This window comes from Pteropus medius, unplaced genomic scaffold (assembly GCF_902729225.1).
Source record: "Pteropus medius unplaced genomic scaffold, Ma_sr-lr_union100, whole genome shotgun sequence".
NCBI classification, from domain to species: domain Eukaryota; kingdom Metazoa; phylum Chordata; class Mammalia; order Chiroptera; family Pteropodidae; genus Pteropus; species Pteropus medius.
This window is the reverse complement of record NW_024342475.1, coordinates 604,358-625,659: the sequence shown is the minus strand read 5'-3', so window position 1 is coordinate 625,659 and position 21,302 is coordinate 604,358. Positions and strand designations below refer to the sequence as shown.

General features: G+C 38.8%; 1 pseudogene; it reads left to right on the top strand.

Moving 5' to 3' along the window:
- The first annotated feature begins 9,849 nt into the window (after nucleotides 1-9,849).
- Nucleotides 9,850-9,964, top strand: LOC120605424 (uncharacterized; annotated as a pseudogene).
- Nucleotides 9,965-21,302: the final 11,338 nt, after the last annotated feature.

Sequence of the window (21,302 nt, the reverse complement as noted above, 5' to 3'; positions counted from 1 at the left end):
CAAAAAAAAAAGGTCGCATCAGAAAACTAGGGCGGAAGAAAGAAGAGGAACAATATCTTTAACTTCTGCAAAGGAAAAAAGCACAATTCTATATTCAAAGACAATGTTCTTTCAGAATAAAAGCAAAATAAAGACATTTTCAAATACAAGACATTAGAGAAAATTCACTGCCAGCAGAACTGCACGACGACAAATGCTCCAGTTCTTCAGGCCAAAAAGAAATGACACAGGAAACCTGGGTCTCCAGGAAGGAAGAACTCCAGAGATGCTAAATATCTGGATAAGTATAAAATACTATTTTTTCTTAATTTACTTAATATACAGATGACTGATGATGCAAAATATACATAGATGCAATACCTATAAAGTACATACATTTCACATGAATTACACAATAGTAACTCTCAGATGACTGTGAAAAGAAGATTTAAATCACGAAAATAAGTATTAGTTAAATAAGGCAAAGAGGTACAGCTAAAAAGCTGATAATAAAAATGGAATGCTTAAAAATCTTTAATTAGTCCAAAGGATAGCAGGAAAGGAGGAACAGAGGAAGAAGTAACAAGAGAGAGAAACAGAACGAATACTGAAATGGTAGCCCTAAATATAACCACATAAATAATTACATTAAATGTTAACTGACTATACCAAGGCAAGAACTGAACGGATTAAAAAGTAACTAGATGCTCCCTTCAAGATGCATACCTTAAGCATCAAGAGAGATCGGTTAAAATTACATGGATGGAAAATTTCTTAGGAACAGTAAGCATGAGAAGGCTTGGAGCTTTTAATAATGGTAAAAAGGTCAGTACATCAGTAATACAATTTTTCGATGTTTATGTGACAAACCACAAAGTTTTAAAACACATGAAGCAAAATTTATAAAAATTAAAGGGAAAAATTAGGAAAATTGCAATTGGAGGTAAAAATTAATCTCTCAGAAACTGTTAGCATGAGACAAAAATCAGTGAAGACAGTTATAAACAGTATCCACCACCCTTAATCTAATTGATATTAGATATTAAACACTACAAAAAAAACTTGTATTAATCTGGGCATGAATTAGCTTAATCATTTTACTACCTGAATTATAGTTATATTTCTTTGGTACATTATTCATGTAATAATTTGTAGCTTAACAACATTCCATTATGTTAAACCATTTTAACAGTTTATCTTGCCTAGATATTCCTGGAGTGTCTGAATAACAACAGAATTTTTATATGTATGTAATCTCAAAAGTATCACAAGAGAGGGGAAAAAAAGAAGAACAGAAAAAAAGAATCTGGCTTCTGACGAGTATGTCATTATACTGTAAAAGGCTAATAACATTCTCTCTGCCAAGGGAGTGAATAAAGTTTAGGTGCAGAAAAATAACTAGATGCAGACCCACTCAAAATAGTGACATACTCCTGGGTCTGAGAAAACGTGGACCCCTGATAATTTTAGTAAGCCATTCTAAAAAGCCAGCAATTATTAATTCCTGAAATACAGAAATAAAAAAGCAGATATCTTCCACATTAAACCAAATGCTCTCACTTTGGGGCAAAAAAAATCTCATTAGTATATCTTTCATTCAGTTTGTTCTAAAGTGCCTCTTCAGTGAACAATCTTATTCACATTGGAGTTCCCCCAAGTGACCCCTGCAATTCTAAATTGTCTCTCATAAAACCGTGCCAGTTAGGTAGGTGTATATAAGTTGGCATTATAGGGAGGAAAAGAAGGAAGCAGGTGGCAAGCCTGGAACGAGCGAGATTTATATTGAAAAGCCCGCACGAGAAGTGCCCAGTCTGCAGGGCACTTACAGACTATCTCTGGAGCTTAGCCCAAAGCTGGTTGCCACCAATCAGGGCGATGACACTAATCAAAGCAGTTCTCGGGCACACGAAAGGAAGAAGTTATAAAATTTTGATAGAGTGACCTAAAGCAAAGCTTGTATCCAAGTAACTTTGGTCTGCGGAGACCTAAACTTTCCAGAAAATGTACTGGACCTGTGTTCAGTGTTCTGTTGCCGTTGACTAGCAGACCGACCATAGGAGCAGATGGCAAAAGACTAGAAGCCAATTTGGCAAGGAGCAGTTCAAATTTCATCAGAAAACTACAGCAAAAAATCTCAAGGGACCTTACTCCTAGAAAAGCAAAATGAGCACAATACCAGAGAGTTTTAATGGAATCTCAGCCCTAAGTTCTTCATGAACTTGCCTCCTGGCAGGAGGAGGATGGCACTTTGAATATCTAGGCAGACACACAAAAGGTTCAGGTATGAGTGAAGGGGCCAAGACAAGGAGGGCATCAATGGAGTATCAGTGAACCTCCATTTCTGCCAGTGCCCCCAGCGAAAGCCACCAGGGGTACTCGTGCTGTGTGGCTGACAAGTTAGGTTTATGACACTTCGGTGAGGGACTGCCAGCACCACAACCACAGGGATCAGGAAGGGACTTGGACTTGTATCAGGCGGCACTGGGAGGTTGTTAAAAAAAAATGGGGCTTCGTCTGCCCTGGTGCCGTCAGGGCATGGGGGTAATTCTGTGACTGGTATATGAACACTTCATATGTAGAAGGATGGAAAACCAGGCCAAAGGTCTATTTGGTAAAAGGCAGGTGCCACTCGGGTCAGCCAGGAGAGGGGGGGCCCGTCGGTCATTTTTGTTTGGACAGCCATGTTTTGTCCCTGTTGAAACGTGATGGCAGATTGAGTGGTCTAGTTCTTGCTTTGATGTGTGTGATAACAAAGTGGCTTTGTTTGCTGTTGATTTTCTGTGAAGTTGCTTGTGTCCAGAAGGCAGGAAAAGGCAAACAGAGGAAACAAATAAAATGGTAGACCGCATTATAAACATGAAGGAAATTCCTAACATTTCAGAAAATATAGTCAAAGAATACAATTAGAAGAGAAATTGCCAGAATCAGTATTTTTAAATGACACAACTGTATATTGTTTATAAGAGAAACACTTTAATTATAATGATACAGGAAGGCTAAGAGCAAAATGATGAGAAAAGATTTACCACATGTATAGATATAGATGTGAATTAATGCCACGACAAGCTACCACTACTCACCTAGCAGAATGGATGAAATTTAAAATACTGACAATATCAAGTGCTCGTGAGAATGGGGAGCAAGCAGATCCCTTGTGTGTTGCTGGAGGGAATGTAAACTGGTTCAGTCACTGTAGAAAAGAGTCTGGCAGTTTCTTTAAAAACTAAACATATAACTCCCTTGTGACCTGGAAATCGTGCTCCTGAGAATTCATTCTGTAGAAATGAAAATGTATCCACACAAAAGCCTACATACAAATGTTCGTAGCAGCTCTATTTATAATCGCCAAAATTCTAGTAACAGGGAACACAGTAGTGATTTCCGGGGGTTAGGGACGGGGGGAGGGTCTGATTAGTATAAAGGGGTAACACAAAGTGGGCTAGTTCTGTATTCTGATCGTGGCGGTGGTTACCAAAACCTATACGTGGGATCAAATTTCATAGTTGCGCACACAGTACATGCAAACACTGATGGAAATAATACAATTACCATCCAAACCAGCAGTTGCACTGCTGGGCATTTGTCCCAGAGAAAACAAAACTTGCGTTCACACAAATACCTGTACACAAAGCTCACAGCGGCTTTATTTGTAATAGCTAAAAATGTAATCAGCTCCAGTGTCTTTTGATAGGTGAATGGCTCATCAAACTGTGGAATAGACATACTATGAAATACTATTCAGTATTGTGTCTTAAAGTTTACAAAATATTTTAAAATAAATAAAAGTCAAAATGGTTATATTAATATAGAGTTCAGAGTAAAAAATTTGCCAAGGATACAAATATATCATATAGTAATGAAAGGATGAATTCACTAAGCAAACATAATTCTAAATGAATAAGAACCTAATAACAGACTTTCAATTTCAAAATACTTTAAAAGCTGACATAACTGAAAGGAAAAATAGACAAATCCACAATTGTACTTGCGACCTCAATATTCTTCTTTCAGTAAAAAACAGAATTACTAGAAAGTATCAGCAAAGATACAGAAGAACTGAACAATGCCTCAACCAACTGGATATGACTGACATTTATAGAACACTCCATCTGACAACAGCAGAGCCGACATTCTTTTGAAGGACACAGGGAAGAGTCATCAAGATAGATCATATTCCTGGGTCAGAAACAAACCTTAATACATTTAAAATAAGTCTAAAATCATACAAAATATATTCTCAGGCCATAAAGAAACTAAACTAGAAACCAATAATGAAAAGAAAACAAACATCTCCAAACATCGGAAATTAAACAATACATGTCTAAATAACCCATGGGTTAAAGAAGATGACTCAGGGGAAATTAGAAAATACTTTGAAGGAAAAAAAATATATAAGACAGTAAAATTTATGCAATGTACCTACATTTATAGCATTAGATGCTTATATTAGAAAAGTCTCAAGTCAATAATCTAAGCTTGAATTTTAAGAAAGTCAAAAGAACATACCAATGAGAAAAATCGATAAAACTGAAAACTTTTTTCAAATAAATTTGATAAACTTCTAGCAAGAATGACAAAGAAAAAAAAAACAAAAATAAATATCAGGAATGAATGAGAGGGTATTACAACAGACACTATAGACATTTAAAGGATAAGGCAATAATATGAAAAACTCCACACATAAATTGAGAACCTAGATGAAAGGGATTGTTTCCTCCAAAACCACAAACCAAAATTTACCAAAGGTGAAAGAGATAATCTAAACAGTCCTGTAAGTATGAAATAAATTGAAATTATAATTTTTAAAAAAAACTTCCGAAAAAGAAATATGTATGTTCAGATAGTTTTACTGATAAATTCTATAAAATAATTAAATAAGAAATAATACTAATTCTACACAATCTCTTCCTGAAAATAGGTCACATCCCAACTCATGGTATGAGGCCAGGCCCTGATACCAAAATTAGACAAAGACAGTACAAAAAAACTAAACACTGCAGATTAATATCCTTCATGAACAAAATTAGTCAAATCCAGCAAGATATAAAAATCTTAATAAATCATAACCAAGCAGGGTTTATCATGAATACAAGGCTGGTTCAATATTTGGAAATCAATCAACTGAGTAATCTACTATGTTAACAGTCTAAGGCAGGGGCGGGCAAATTATAGCCTGTGGACCCAATTCATCCAACCACTTTTTTAAGGCCTGCAGGCACCATTTGAGTGGTCTACCAGTGAGGCATTGAGGCCATGCCAGGGCACTGTTCTCCACCCTGGTCGCCCCCTCTACTTCCAGAGCCTGCCTCCCTCATTGGCAGTTGTGCCTCACCACTTCCCCAAGCCAGTGCTTTCACCATCTACACATTGGGGACTCCACTGTTTTCAATGGGCTGGAACCAAGCAGTGGAATCACAGTCCAGGAGTCAGTGACAAAGGGAGGTGACCTGCCTCCGGTCAGCCATCCAAGTCGAGATGGTTGGGTTCTCTGGGAAGAAAGAGAGGAATGCAAGGATCTGGAGGTCACTAGGGCAGAAAGTGAAACTGACTCCAGTGGCTGCCCACTCAGCCTGCCAGAGGCCTCCTCCTCAGGCCAGAGACTCTATATCCAAAGAGTGTCTCTGACTGATGGCAACTAGGGACGACGTATGCCCACCACCTGGTGAGCCCACCGGCAGACAGAGTGACTTAAGACAAGAATTTTATTTGTTATAATGATACTACTTAATATCTTCAATTTTGCCTCTTTGCCCACAAAGCCTAAAATGTTTACTTTTTGGTCCTTTTCAGAAAAAGTTTTCCAGTATTGGTCTAAAGAAGAAAAATCACTTTATCGTTTTATCGATTGATACAGAAAAAGCATTTGACACAATAAAACATCCAGTAATGATTTAAAACAAAACTCTTAGCAAACTAGGAAAGAAGACTTCGACTTGATAAAAGGAACCCACCAAGAACCAACAAATAACATCATACTTAATAGAACTGAATGCCTTCCCTAGCAAAATGTATAGAATTTGTATACTGAACACTACAAAATACTGATAGAAAGAAATCAAAGAACACCTAAATTATTGAAGAGACATACGGTGTTTGTGAATTAGAACACCCAACACAGTAAATATGTCAATTGTCTCCAAACCGATTTACAGATTTAATGCAACACTAGTCAACATTCTAGCAGTATTTTTGTAGATACAGACAAGCTCATTCTGAAATTTATATGGAAAAGCAAAGGAACTTAATTAGATCAAGATTTTTAAAAAGAATCAATTAGAAAAATCATACGACTTGATGTTAAGAGATAACTCGAAAGCTACTGTAATCGAGAATGTGGTAATAGTGAAGGGACAGACGCAGACACTGATGGAACATAAGAAAGTCCAGACATGTATGCATAATACGGAAAAGTGGTTTTGGCAAAGATACAAACGCAGTTCAGTGGAGAAAGGACATTCTTTCAACAAATGGTATTTGAACAATTGACCTTTTATGTGCGAGGATGAACCTCAACCTAAACGTAATACCTCATGCAAAAATTATAGATCTGACTACAAAATGTAAAACTATAAATTTTAAAAAGGTAACATAAGGGAAAATCTTTGTGACCTGGGGTGAAACAAAACAATCTTAGGCTTCACACCAACAGCACAATCAATAGAAGAACAAATTAATAAATTTGATCTTATCAAATTTTAAAATGTCTATAAAAGACAATGTTAAGAGAATGAAAAGATGAGCTATGGACTGGAAGAAAATATGTGCAAATAATTTTTCTCTGTAATGTATAAAGAACTTTCAAAATTCAACAATAAGAACTTTAAAACTTAGCAATAACAACCCAGTTAAAAATTGGCAGAAGACATCAACGGACAATTCACCAAAGCAGATATAATGATAGCAAATAAGCACGTGAAAATACGTACATCATTGGCAATTAAGGAAAGGAAAAGCTAAACCACAATTAGAGTCCACTATGCATCTATTAGAATGGCTTAAATACAAAAATAGGAAAAATATCCAGTTCTCACGAGGTCCCAGAGCAACTGGAACTCATATATATTGCTTGGGGAATGCTTTCCACTTTGATGCAAACAACATTAAAATACTCGTAGATACTCTTCTCAGCAGTCTTCCCCAGAGAAATGAAAACTTATGCTCACACTAACACCTGTACACAACTGTTTCTACCTGCCCTATTCATAATTGTAAATAACTGGAAATGACCCAAATGCAACAACCAATGGGTAAATGGATAAATTAACGGCAGTATGTTCATACAGTGGAATACCACCCAGCTACGAAAAGGAACCAACCACTGATGTGCACAATAAATTTCATGACTCTTAATGGCAATATCTTAAAAGAAAGAAGCCAGTCATATATAATGTTATGTACTACATGATTTCATTTACACGGCATTCTTGAAAAGATAATACTATAGTGATATGGAACGTCATTGGTTTCCAGAGGTTACCAATGTGCTGAAGACAGGCTGTAAAGAGATAGCATGAGGAAGTTTTTTGGTGTGAAGGAACCATTTTGTATTCCGAGTATGGTGGTGGATACACAAACCAATACATGTGGTAAAAGTCACAGACTTGAACACCAAAATAAAAAGGTCATTTTTAATGTCTGATAATTTTTATGTAAACTTGGAAGGGATAATTTTTATTGTATAATTTTTAAGTAAACCTTGAAGGGATAAATTGACTATTTGAAGCTCAAATAGTTTTTTTTCTTGAAGTTTATTACATACGTAGAGTAAAATTTATAATGACAACACCAAAGACAGAAGGGAGCAAATAGAGGTGTACTGTTGTAATGACCTGACACTGTACTTTAAGCAATATTTTTAAGGTAGATTATGATATTGTATATGGTCTATTGTAAAAGCTTGTATAAAATAAAGTAAAATGGAATAAAAAAACACTCAATCCAAGAGAGAAGCAGAGAAAGGAATAAAGAATATATGAAACATAAAAACAAACAGGAAGATGCTAGATTTTAATCCAAACATGTTGATAGTCAGATTGAGTATATATGGTGTAAACACTCAAATTTAAAAACAGAAATTCTAATGTATTAAAAATGTAACTCAACTATATGTTGTATACAAAAACCCATTTTAAATATAAAAATACAGATAGGAAAAAATAAAAGAATGGAAAGAGATGTCATGTAAATATTAGTCAAGAGAAAGCTATAGGGTCTCTATTAAGAGTAGACTTTAGAACAAGAAATATTAACAGATAAAATAACAACATTCCATAATGTTAAAGGGGTAATTTGATCAAGAAGACATAACCACTGTAAATGAGTATACATCTAATTAAGGTGCTTCAAAATACACAAAGCAAAAGATGATAAAATTAAAGAAGATACTGACGCAGCCACAATTAGAGCTGGAGACTGCTGGACTCTTCTCTGTAAACAACAGAACAAGTAGAGAGAAATGTTAAAAGGACAAAGAAAACTTGAACAATACTATCGACCAATTTGACATCATTCGCATTTGTACATCTCCACTCAACAGCAGCAGAATACAAAATCCTTTCAGGTGCCCATGCAACTTTCAAGAGAGTTGAAATTTTAAATAAGAGATGGGACAAAAAAGAGATCATAAAGATAAGTGAAAACATAAAATGTCAAAAGCCATTTCTGCAGCTAAAGTGATGCTTAGAAAAATATAACATTAGATGTCTATGTTAGAATAGAAAAAAAGGCCTCAAATCAATAATCTAAGCTTTTACATCCAAAAACAAAAACAAAAAAAAGGAGTCAATTCCAAAGTAAGCAAAAAGAAGGAAATAATAAAGCAGAAACCAGTAAAACAAATAAAACAGACAAAGGAGAAAAAACTCAGTGAAACCAAAATGTGCTTCATTGACAAGATCAATAAAGTCAAATCTCTAGCCAGTCTAATATTAGGAAGAGACAAGACAAAAATGACCAATATTAGCATCAAGAGTAGACATCACTACAGATATCACAGCCATTAAAAGAGTATTATGAAAACCTTTGTACCAATAAAACCTTGATAAAATGGAAAAGTTCCTCGATACAAACTATCCACAACAAACTCAAGAAGAAATGGAATGGAATAGTTCTATAATTTAGAAATTGAATGTATAGTTAAATTCCCTCCCAATTCAAAACATAAAAAACTAATGAACAAAGAACTCCAGTTCTCGAAGTGCTTCACTGGTGAATTCTACCAGAGAGAAATTAATACTAATTCTATACAAAATCTGGAGACTTGAAGAGGAGAAAATTCTTTCTTACTCATTTCATTAAGCCAGCACTTTTTTGATACCTAAACCAGGCAAAGACATTACTAGGAAAGCAAATTATAGAGTGATATTTTATGAATATATATGAAAATTAATATCAAAACATTGGGAAATCACATCCAGCAATATATACAAAGGATAAATTCATGACCAGGTGGGGATTATTTGGGGAATGCAATGTTGGTTTGACATATGAAAATATATCAATATAATTCACCATGCTAAAAAGAGACTAAAAAGAATAACCATATAGCCATTGCAATAGCCAAAGAGAAAGCATTTGACAAAATTCAACACCCAGTTACAATAAACACCCCAAACTCAGAATAAAAGGGAACTTCCTCAAACTGATAAAAGTATAAAAACTCTATAGCTAATCTCATACTTAATATTGAAATAATGAATGCTTTCCTGCTAAGACTGAGAAGGACCAAAATGCCCAACTCGCCATTTTTATTCAATTTTATACTGGAGGTCCAAGTCGGTGCAAAAACTAATAGGTGTTCGTATTGGAAAGAAGAAATAAAACTACTTGCAAATGACACAATCATCTACTGCTTTAAAATACAGTATATTGGTCTACAGCCATACCACCCTGAACATGCCCGATCTCATCTGATCTTGGAAGCTAAGCAGGGTTGGTCTTAGTACTTGAATGGGAGAACACCTAGGAATACCAGGTGCTGTAGGCATAAAAATAAATAAATAATAAAATGCAGTATATTAATAGAAAAATTGAAGTACAGTAAGGCCAACAAATCAGGAAAAAAACTGCCATTGAAAAGATACTGACAGTAACAGCTTGGTGTATTCTTTTGGGTCAAGGTGGCAATTCTGGCAGTTATGTTCTTAGAGGATATGAACTGATAGTTTGTAAAGTATATGTAAAGATTAGTGGGATTTGGGTGTAACCAAGGGGAAGAAGTTCTGTCGCAAATGGCTGAATTTGATTGTATGTCATCAGTTGGGTGTCAGGTTGCTTGCCAGTTGAAATAGCCAGCATTAGCCTGTAGGCAGGCCCTTTAATTTGGCCAATTACTGTGAGCCCCATACTTCGACTGTTAGATTGGTTGGTAACAGGCAAGCTGGCAAGGTCTTTGGATGGTGGCATGCAGGGCTGAGCATTTGCCATGTGTGGGTGTGAGCCTCCTATTTGCAAATCAAGGAAGGCTCCCAAGCCGGCAGTAACCAGACAGTCAACAGGATAGTGTACAGCTGCATCTGATAGCCTTTGCTGCGTGATGTCCATGTATTATTACCAGGGAGGAGTTGTCTGTTTTCGTCATTATGGAAATGGTGTTAAGGGCTTAACTGTGTCCAACCCCACCCGCCACAAATTTGTAAGTTGAAGTACTAACCACTGTCCCCACCCCCGCATACCTCAGAATTCGACCAATATTTGGAGATGAGGTCTTTTAATAGGCGAATGACTTAAAATGAGGTCTTTGGGGTGGGCCTTAACCCACTCTGACTGGTGTCCTTACTAGAGGAGGAAATTTGGACACCACGTATCCACACACACAAAGACCATGTGAGGACACAGCAAGAAGGCGCCATCTGCAAGGCAAGGAGAGGCTTCGGAAGAAAACAACCCTGCCAACCTTCTTGATCTTGGCCTTCAACCTCCAGAACTGGGAAACAATAAACTTCTGTTGTACAAGCTGCCCAGTCTGTGGTATTTTGTTAACGAGGGCTGTAGTAGACTAATGTAGTGTTGAATTCATTATTTCCAAATGCTTTTGTTGATTGAGTTCTCCATCATCCTTTTCATTAGCCCACACTGCCCATAGGGATAGCCCTGGGGTACTAATTTAATCTCCTGAGAAGAATCAGAGAGAGAGCGTACAGATTACTTAGCCACTCCTTACAACAAAAAATATTCAGGATTTTGGCCTGGTGAAAGTTTGGGCTCAAATGGGTCCCAGGAGAGTATGCAACTCAATCTGGTTTCCAGCCCTTCTGGGATGGGCAAGATCAAAAATGTATAAAGATACGGGGAGACATCATTAAAGAGCCTCATATACAATGAGTCTACATACATGGAGGCCAGACCCAAACCGCTTTAAGTAGGAAAAGGGCAATGGGATCGTTTAAACCCTGGTGTGAGTCAGCCAAGGAGACTTGAATTGAGAGAAAATAAGACATGCAGCAAGATAGAGATCCAATTTCGGGTCCAGCTGCTGAGTTGAAATTTGAAAAGTTGTGTGAGGTGACCTTTGTTTCTTAATTAAACCAGCTGTCTGGGAACTATCAAGAGCAGGAAAGCCTACTGAATGCCTTTTCCAAGAGTAGCAATGCACATTGTAGAAAGCGAAATGTGTGCCTTGGTTACTATCGGTAGTTTTTGAAACTCTAAAGAGGATAAGGAGTGTCCTGGCAGGCCTTAGATTACGTAGAAACATGTATGACTTGATTTATATCTTGGGTATCTGTGAGGCGAGATTCCCAGAGCCCTTTATCCTAGAGGGGAATTTTTAGGACATAGTTCAATAGTTCATGATAAATGTGAAGATGGGCCATTCGCTGGCTAGGACATCCAGTGCTGAGACGATGCCTGAAGTTTGGCCACTTGAGTTGGGCGCCATCCTTTATCTGGGACATTCTGGTTAAGAGATGGAAAGCAGCAACATTCCATTGAGCTCCATCACATATGGCACCACACATGTGGCACAGCCGTGCACACAGTTGACAAACTGCTGTTGCTGTTCACTTGGTTCATCCCGAGGGGCTCCCAGGTAGTCTAGGAGTCTGGGGTCCTCCACCACCACGGCATCTGACAGGAGATGGAGGATAGGCGAGTTCACTCTCCTCCTTCAGGTGGAATGTGATAGAGCAATATGATTTGTATACTATAATCTATAATACGCTGACAGAACCTGAGACTAGATCTCTAAATGGGGATATATGATTTTTCTTGGATAAGACAGATTGTTAAAATGTCAGTTCTCCCCAAATTGATCTATGAATTTAACATAATCCCCATCCAAATCCTAACAGGCTTTTCTGTAGGTGCTAACAAGTTGATTCTAAAATTTATATGGAAAATAATCAGGTTTAGAATACTAACAATTTTAAAAAAGAACACAATTAGAAGACTCACACTACCTAATATCACAGCTTACTCTAAACCTACAGCAATCAAGACGGCTTGGTATTAGCATGGAAACAGACATATAACTCAATGGAACAGAGTAGAAAACCCATAACTAGTACCACATATATATTATCAGTTAATTTTTGATAAAGGTACCAAGGTAATTCAATGGAGAAAAGGCAATCTTTCAACAAATGGTACTGGAATAACCGAACAACAATATGTTGAAATATATGAACCTTGTTCCTTACTTTGCACCATAAATTTTTTCAAGATGTATCTTAGACCTACATGTAAAACTGGGGCTATATGGGAGATGGCAACATCCACAGGTCAGGGATGGAAGTGTGTGTGTGTCGGGGGGAATTAAAGAGGAGAAAAAAAAAACTAGGGCTATAAAACTTTTATAAGAAGACGTAGGAGAAAACCTTTATGAACATGAATTAGTCAAAGATTTCTTATACTGGACATAGAAAAGGCGAATCATAAAAGATAAACTTGATAAATGCAATTTCATTAAATTAAAAACTCTTAAAAATACTATTACAAAATTTAAAATATAAGCTATATTTATAGAGAAAACATAAGCCATAAACCTGATAAAGGACTTATATCCAGAATACACAAGGCACTCTTACAAGTCAATAAGACAATCCAGTTTTTTTAAATGGAAAAAACATTTGAACACTTTCGAAAGAAAATATAGGAATAGCCAATAAGCAAATGGATATGCTCAATATAATTAGTTAATAGAGAAATGCAAATTAAAACAGTAAGATACTACTACATACCTATTAGAATGGATCAAATTAAAAACCAAGAATTTGAAAATACCGAGTTTTAGTGAGGATGCAGAACAACCAGAACTCACACATAAAATGTAACAGCACTTTGGAAAATAGTTGAACAATTTATTATAAAGCTGACTAAAACTTCCCCTAAGATCCAGCAACCTCACTCCAAAGAAATAAACACACCTCCAAAAAGAGTATGCAAACATTTATAGTAGCTTTTTCATAAATGCTAAAAGCCGTAAGTAAACTAAAAGCTTTATCAGCTGGTTAATAGATAAGCATTTTATGATAAATCTATGCCATAAATTTATATCTATACCAAACAGGAAATAGTATTTTAAAAAGAATGAACTGATTAATGGAACAATATTGACGAATCTCAATTTTATGTTAGATGTATTAAGTCATACAACAAGAAGTATAATTATAACATTTCAGTTGTATGATTCAGTTCATGGGACATTCATGATATGACATTTTTGATGAAGTTAGGGAGCATCTGAAAACTTCATATGTTTGCGCTGCAAATGATACAACTTTGGGGGGAAAGATCTGGCAGTTTTTTTAAAAAATTAACATACTATCTACTCTGTGACCCAATGATTTCCCTCCTAGGCATTTCCGGAGGACAAAGGAAAACGTAAGCCCATGAAAATAGTCATCAAGGAACGGGCAGCAAGAATGATGGAGTAAGGACCTCTGAAAACTCACCACATAAATGGAAAAATTGGCAGAAATAGAGCTGACTTTTTTCAGAACTCCGGAAATTAACCAAAGGCTTGCAGCAACCCAGAGTGTTTAGTCAAGAAACTCAGTACACACAGCTAGAACTGTGGTTTCAGCTCAGCCTCGTCCTGTGTCCCACTCCCCAGCTCAGCTGCGGCCTTGGAAGGAGTCTGCGTTCTCAGTGTGGAGGGAGCAGAACGGAACTGGAGCTCTTTCAAAGTCTCATTCCCAAAGAAGAATCATTACCGGGCCAGTCCCCCTGGAAGAGTCCACTCCATGTTTTACCACCCCGGTGACCTAAGGTGACTCATAACAGTTGGGGAGCCAGTGAGCTCATCAAAATGCTTAGAAGGAAAAGCTAAGGAATCAGCCATCCTTGGGGACTCAAAGACATGAATAGATTGAGAGTAAAGGATGAGGAAAGAGATCACGTGAACAGTAATCAAGAGAGCTGAGTGTTCATACTAAGATCAGACAACAGACTGAAGACAAAAATTGTTACCAGACACAGAGAAGGACGTTTTAGAATGATAAAAGGGTCGATCCAACAGAGTTTTCCATTTTACTGGATGTTTGAAAATTTTTATAATCAAATGTTAAAAAAAGAACTGAGACAGCAAAAGCAACAAAACCACGGAAACATATGAAACTACAACAAAAGCAAAAATCAGAGTAGGCAAATCTAATCTGTGCTGGATAAACGTCAGAACAGTGGTTTGTCCAGCAGTCGGGGAGACGAGGCTGTGGGAACATCCCGGGAAAGGGCCGCTGGGCCAGACCTTTACCTTGATAGGGGTTCAGGTAGCCCACACACACTCAGGGTGTGGAACTCACTGAACAGTTCAGATACGTGTGTTAAGATACGTGTGTTTCAATGTACGTAAATTTACCTCAAAAAAAGGAACACGCATAAAGAAATATTGAATTCTTGTTAATGATATACATGCTGGAGCATTTGGGAGGACATATCTTCAACCTATTTTGAAATGCATCAAAATAACAAAACGTTTGATGGAAAGTTAGAAGACTCACATTAATTTCAAAACTTACTTTAAAGCAACAGGAGTCAAGACATTGTGGTATTGGCATAGGGATAGACATAGATCAGTGTGATTTCAATGGAATCAATGGAATGTAATTGAGAGTCCAGAGATAAGACCTTATGTCTATGGTCAACTGGTTTTCAATGCGTGCCATGATCACTCAGTGGGGAAAGAATAGTCTTTTCAACAGATAGTGCTGAACATCTGGATAGCCACATGAAAAAGAGTGACACTGGACACTTATTTCCTATTAGATATACAATTAACTTGACAAAGATCTAACTGAGGGCTAAAACTATGGAATTTTCCAAAGAAAACAAGAGGCGAATCTGCATGACCTTCAATTTGAGAAAGGGTTCTTAGTGAGCAACGACAACAAAAAGGTACACCGGATTTCATCAGAATGAACCATTTTTGTGCAAAGGCTACTATTAAGAAAGTGCAAAGACAACTTACAGAATGGGAAAAATAGTTACAATCTGTGTATCCGATAAGAGACTCATGTCTAGAACATATAAAGATCCTTACAATTTAATAATACAAAGTCAAATAGCCCAATTTAAAAATGAGCAGGTTAGTCATCAGGAAACAAATCAAAACCACAATGAGATACCACTTCGTGCCCACGAGAGTGGCTACAATGGAAAAAAAATCGGATAACAGCAAGCGTTGGTGAAGATGTGGAGAATTTGGAACCGTCGTGCATTGCTGACAGGAATGTAAAATGGTGCAGCCACTTTGGAAAACAGCCTGACACTTTCTCAAGTGGTTAAACACAGAGTTAGCACATGATCCAGCAAGTCCACATCTGCCCAAGAAAAACAAAAATATGTGTCCTTGCAAAAACCTGTATACAGATGATGTTTATGGTAGCATTAGACATAATAGCCGAAAGGTAGGAACCATCCAGACTGATGAATGGATAAATGAAATGTACCACATCCCTGCAATGGAATATCATTCAGCCATAAAAAGGAGTGAAGTAACGATACAGGCTACACTTAGATAAACCTTGAAAACATTACACCAAATCAAAGAGGCCAGTCCTAAAAGACCACGTATTATGTGATTCTATTCTGATCAGGGACGGGTGACAGCTAAAAGGTACAGGTGACGAAAATGTTCTTAAATTGACTGTGGTGATGGCTGCACATATCTGTGAATATACTAAAAACCACTGAGTTTTGCACTTTATAAATGGATGAATTGTCTGGTATGTGAATTATACCTCAATAATGCTGTTATAGAAAAATAGTAAAGAAAACACTACTCAAATCATACTTATTCTGTTCTTGCAAGCATATTTAAGAATGTACATTTAAAAAGCACTGAAAACAACTGAATCGTAAGCAGAGTAGTAATGTAGAAATTTTCTATTTTAACATCTATATTCACTTTTACACTATTACTGGTGAAGCAAGAGAACAAAAACTGTAAATGAAATCAGATAAAAAGCAAACACCGGGTACATTACAGATCCTGAGTATCTGTGTCATCTTTCGAGAAATGGAGAAAAGATGTGGCCACTCATTGCAACATGCTAAAAATACAACTCACCTGGAACTTGGTGCTTTTCTCCGCCTCGGTCAGGGAAGGCCAGAGTCACATCACAAGAAGGCAGGACTGCAGAAGGAAAAAAAGTCATGAGAGAAAGGCCAGGAATCCCATAGCTTATTTGACATCCTTCTGAAAATTAGAAAGAGGTGCCCCTTCCACCCAGCAGGCCCGGCCTTCTGTGGCTTGGTGAGCCAAGTGTGGGCTGGATTCCAGCCATGAGCTCCCTCCCCGCCTGGGAAATGTGGGAAGGGGAGGCTGGATGATGTATTTTGCTGCTGGGGCCAAAATGCCCAAGTTCAGATCACGGCCACACTACTAACTGGTTAGGTAACTTTGAAGTTAATTCCGTCATTTGCAAGCTTAGGGTTACAATGGTGCCTGCCTCATGGGGTAGGTGTGAAGATTAACCCTGAGTGGAGAACAGCTGTTATAATCTGCTGTGGTGGGGGGAACCCCATTTCCTGTCTGCAATTCTGCTTCATAAAGCCATCCGTGCAAATGTGCTTGTCAGACGCCTGAACATCAGATTTTGCAAAGTGTCACACTCTGGCAGGCGGCTTTACTTATTTGTTGCCAAAGAACTTTTTTGGTATCTATGTGTTTTATAGACAGGAATACTTGGTGGTGACTTTTCTTCCCGAAGCCAGTAGAGGCTCAAAGGCCCATCCCCCTTCTCCTGCGTTCCCAGACCAATGAAACCTTTGACTTTTCTTCATTTATCCTCTTAAACAAAAACTCTGTGACTTTGTTTCATTTAATAATCCTTTAGTGGTGATGAAATCCATTGGAGCTTTTGTGAGGTCATCTGTGTGAGGCCGGGTTTAGGGCCTGGCACATGAGATAAATTCTCCATTTAAAAAGGATGGCGATCCCACTTAACGGATAGGAAGGCTGAGGTCCCGTGAGCTCCGACTCCTGTGTCACCGGCTGCTCTAAAGACAAGGACGAATGACAGAGGGGCGTTGTCATGGGATCAGTGAAAGGACAGTTGAGAAGTAGATGCGTTTCCTATGGCTGCTGTAAAAAAAAAAAATTAGCACAAACATAGCTTAAAGCAACACAAATTTATTTTCCTACCGTTCTGGAGGTCGGAGATCCAAAGTGAGTCTCACTGGGTTTGAACTCGGGGTGTCGAGAGGGCTGGCTCCAGGGGGGATGTTTCTTGCCGCTCCCAGGGCCGCTCGTGGCCCCGCCCTCACGTGCAAAGCCAGCTGCACAGCATCTTCTCACCTCTCCGGACACCTGCCTGCCTGCTATGAGACTCTTGTGATTACATTGGGCCCACCTGGAAAATCCAGCCTATTATCCTGACCCTTAATTTAATCACCTATGCAAAATCCCTTTTACCATGGAAGGAAACATATTCGCCGGTTTAGGGATCAGGACCTGGACATCTTTGGGGGGCGGCGTATTCAGTCTACACCAAGGAGTCGGATAGACACAGAAAAGAGGCAGGAAGCGCCCGCTGCTGGATACTCTGCTTGCCAGACCTTGCAAGGCCGGGAAGGGCGTGGTCTCCAGAGCCCCATCTTTGAGGTTCTAACTCTGACTTGCTCTCCCCGTGCTGGTGCCTCATCAATACTAAAGGAAGATAATCTCGTGACTTCTTCCCAGGGTGGCCGGAGGCATAACGCAGTAAAATAGACACAAAACACACAGGACAGTGCCAGGTGCACAAGCATTTGAGAGGAGTTGCCCATCACTGTTAAATTTCTCATCCTAATTTCCTTCCTCTGGCTCCAGCGTCATCGGATGCCCTCTGCTCAGTAACTGGGCGTTGCACGGAGATCTGACAATTCCAGGTGTTCAGTGGGGGAAACTCACCAACCAAATAAGGGTCTGCTGCGCCTGGCTCAGTTTTGTCCATGGCGTCCAGCAAGGTCCCTTTTCCAGCCCCGACTTTGCAAACGTGGCCTTTCCTGAGTTCTCAGGGCCTCTCGCCCCTTTGCTCAGGCCATATCTCCACCTCGGAGGCCCTAGTGCCCTTCGTTTTCCTGGTTAACTTTCACGTGCCCTTCACTTAAAGGTGATGAAGACTTAAAGGGGATGACGCTTTCCATCACCCTCCAGGGATATTTTATTAGTTAACCTCCTAAGAGGTGATTAATTCTAACTGGGCTTCATATCGCCATCCCCCAAACCTATGAAAGACGGGGTGCACAGGGAATGAGAAATGAATGAACCCATGAGTGGACAGGGACGGTGAGGATTAGGTAGGTGCGAGCTGAGAGTCCCACGCCCGGGGACTTGGACGGCATTGGTCTCATTCTCTGGGCGCTTCCTCTTGGTTTCCTCCTTTATCTACTGTTCTCGAGCATCCCCAGGAGCATCCCCAGGACGACTCTGGGGTGTGCTGGAAGACATTAACCAATTAACCAGTTCCCACTGAAGCCCTGCTGGGGCCTCCTGCCCCTCTCTGCCCCTCCCCCACAAAGCGCCTGCCTGCTCCGCTCGCCTGCCTTAGAAAAGCCCTTTTCTGTTCAAATTTGAGACATGCAGATTTCTGAAATGGGAACATTCTCCTTACTGCGTGTCTTTTTGAACGACATCTCTCCTGATCAAAATCCAAATTTGACAGACAGGGGTCACAAGTCAGAAAAGCAATTAGTCTCTGTATCGACCCATCGTGTAGGTCAGCTCAGTTTCAGCCAGTCCCCTCAAACAAGCTTTTTGCTAGGGCGTTTCCATGTGATCCAGAGGGCCCAGCAGCACCCATGATGGTTTTTCACTTTTTTTTTTTTGAGATCTATTTGACGTACAATACTGTGTAAATTTTAAGGTGTACGACATACTGATTTGATACACTTATGTTGCAATATCATAGCTACCATCTCTACAATGTCACGTAATTATCACTGCTAGTGTTGGCCAAAATTAAGGTCTACTCTCAGCAAATTTAATATTTATAATAGTTTTGTTGTCTCATTCGCTTAGGTCCGCAGTTTCTGTTTTATTGTTTTCTGTGCAGAAAATATTTCTTCCATTAGACTTAGTCCTGGGTATTCGGTACTTTTAGTTCCTTTATAAATTCTTTTACTTCTCATATCCTAACCACTGCTAGTACACAGGACCACCACTGAATTTTTTATACCGGCACTGTATATTGTGGCCTAAATTTACTAATGGCTTATTTGTAGATTCTTTTGGATTTTGCACATACATCATAATGTCATCTGCAAATGAGGTTTTTTCTCTAATCCTTATGCCTCATTTAATTAGGCATAATTTAATGCCTAATTAAATTATGCCTAATTAAATGCATAATTTAATTAGGCATAATTTAATTAGGCATTAAATTATGCCTAATTTAATGGCTGAAATTTTTAATTATAGACACAATGTGATAGCAGACATTCTCGCGTTATTTCTGATCTCAGAGGGTTGCTTCTGGTGTGGAGCCATTAAGAATCGTGTTTGCAGTGGTTTGTGTGTGTGCACCATCTATTAGCCTAGTGAGACAAAGACCCGTGGGCAGTTACTGCGACCTGTGTACAGTTTCCCTTGCTTAACATGTATTATGTCATTTATTCCTAACATCCCAAATATTAGCCTCATTTTACAATGAAGAAACAGAGGCAGAGGCTTATTTACCTGTGGAAGGGCACACAGACACTAAGTGGTCACGCCAGGGATTAAACCTCAGCTCACGGAGTCCATCTCTGTGCTCTTGGGGATGACGCCCACACCCAGGTGGTTTCCCTGGAGAGTTCTACTGAGATATTTAAAGGATAATGAGCACCATTCTACACAATCTCTTCCAGAAAATAGAAGAGGCCAGTATTATCCTGATACCAAAACTAGACAGTACAGAGAACTACTGACTGTAAAGCAAAAAATCAAAGCAATCACAGGAATTTGATTATTAATTTTGTTAAGTGTGATAGTGGCTTTATGGTCTAATAAAAAATAGTCTATATTTAAGAGATGCCCATTGAAATAGGTTAGTGTAAAATGACATATCAGGGATTCACTTTAAATTATTTCAGCACTTACGATAAAAAGGGATGCGATTAAGCAAATGTGGCAAAATCTTGATTGATAATTGTTGAATTTGAGTGATGAACATATGGGGGTCCATGGTATTTTTCTCTTATTTTTGAAGTGTTTCATAATTAAGAATTAAATTCTTGAATTTTGAAAACCCGTTCAAATCCTACTTCTGTGAACGAGGGTGACAGTTTTAACCCCTTGGGCCGATTTCCTCAGGTCACATGGGGAAAAGCATCACTTACCTCACTGAGGCTTAAAGACGGAGAGAATGGTGGCCCTGCAGTGTCTTCCAAAGGATGTTAAGCTCCCTTCACTGGAGACCTATCCAACCTCTGAGAATGGACGAGGTATTTGACAGAGAAAGGAAATCTCACTTCCCTGTAATCTGCTGAACTGTTCTCCTTTGGAGACAGAAGGCAAACATGACAGAAAAGAACTCACCAGGCCAGGTGGGCCTGACCGCCCTGGACTAGCCGGCCCGGGCATAACCTAGTAGCATTCCGCCAGCTGCCACTGCTGGGTCCTCCTCACCTGAACCATCTGTTCACACGCCGCTTCCCTGACGATAACTTTACCTTTCTTCTCACCCTGAGACTGTCCCCACCCCCAAGACTGTCATTCTTACCTTACACTTTTGAATCAAATCCACCATGTTCCTTGCCTTTTCCCAGTCACCCCAGTGTGGTTAACTACCGAGGCCAGAATTGCCAAGGACAGAAAGTTCCAGAATTATTGATCTGGAAGGATTCTTATGGGCAGTTATCTGACTTGACTTTTAAAAGCAAAACTTATTCTCGTTTGGCAGGGACCTGTTGCCCAAAGGGCT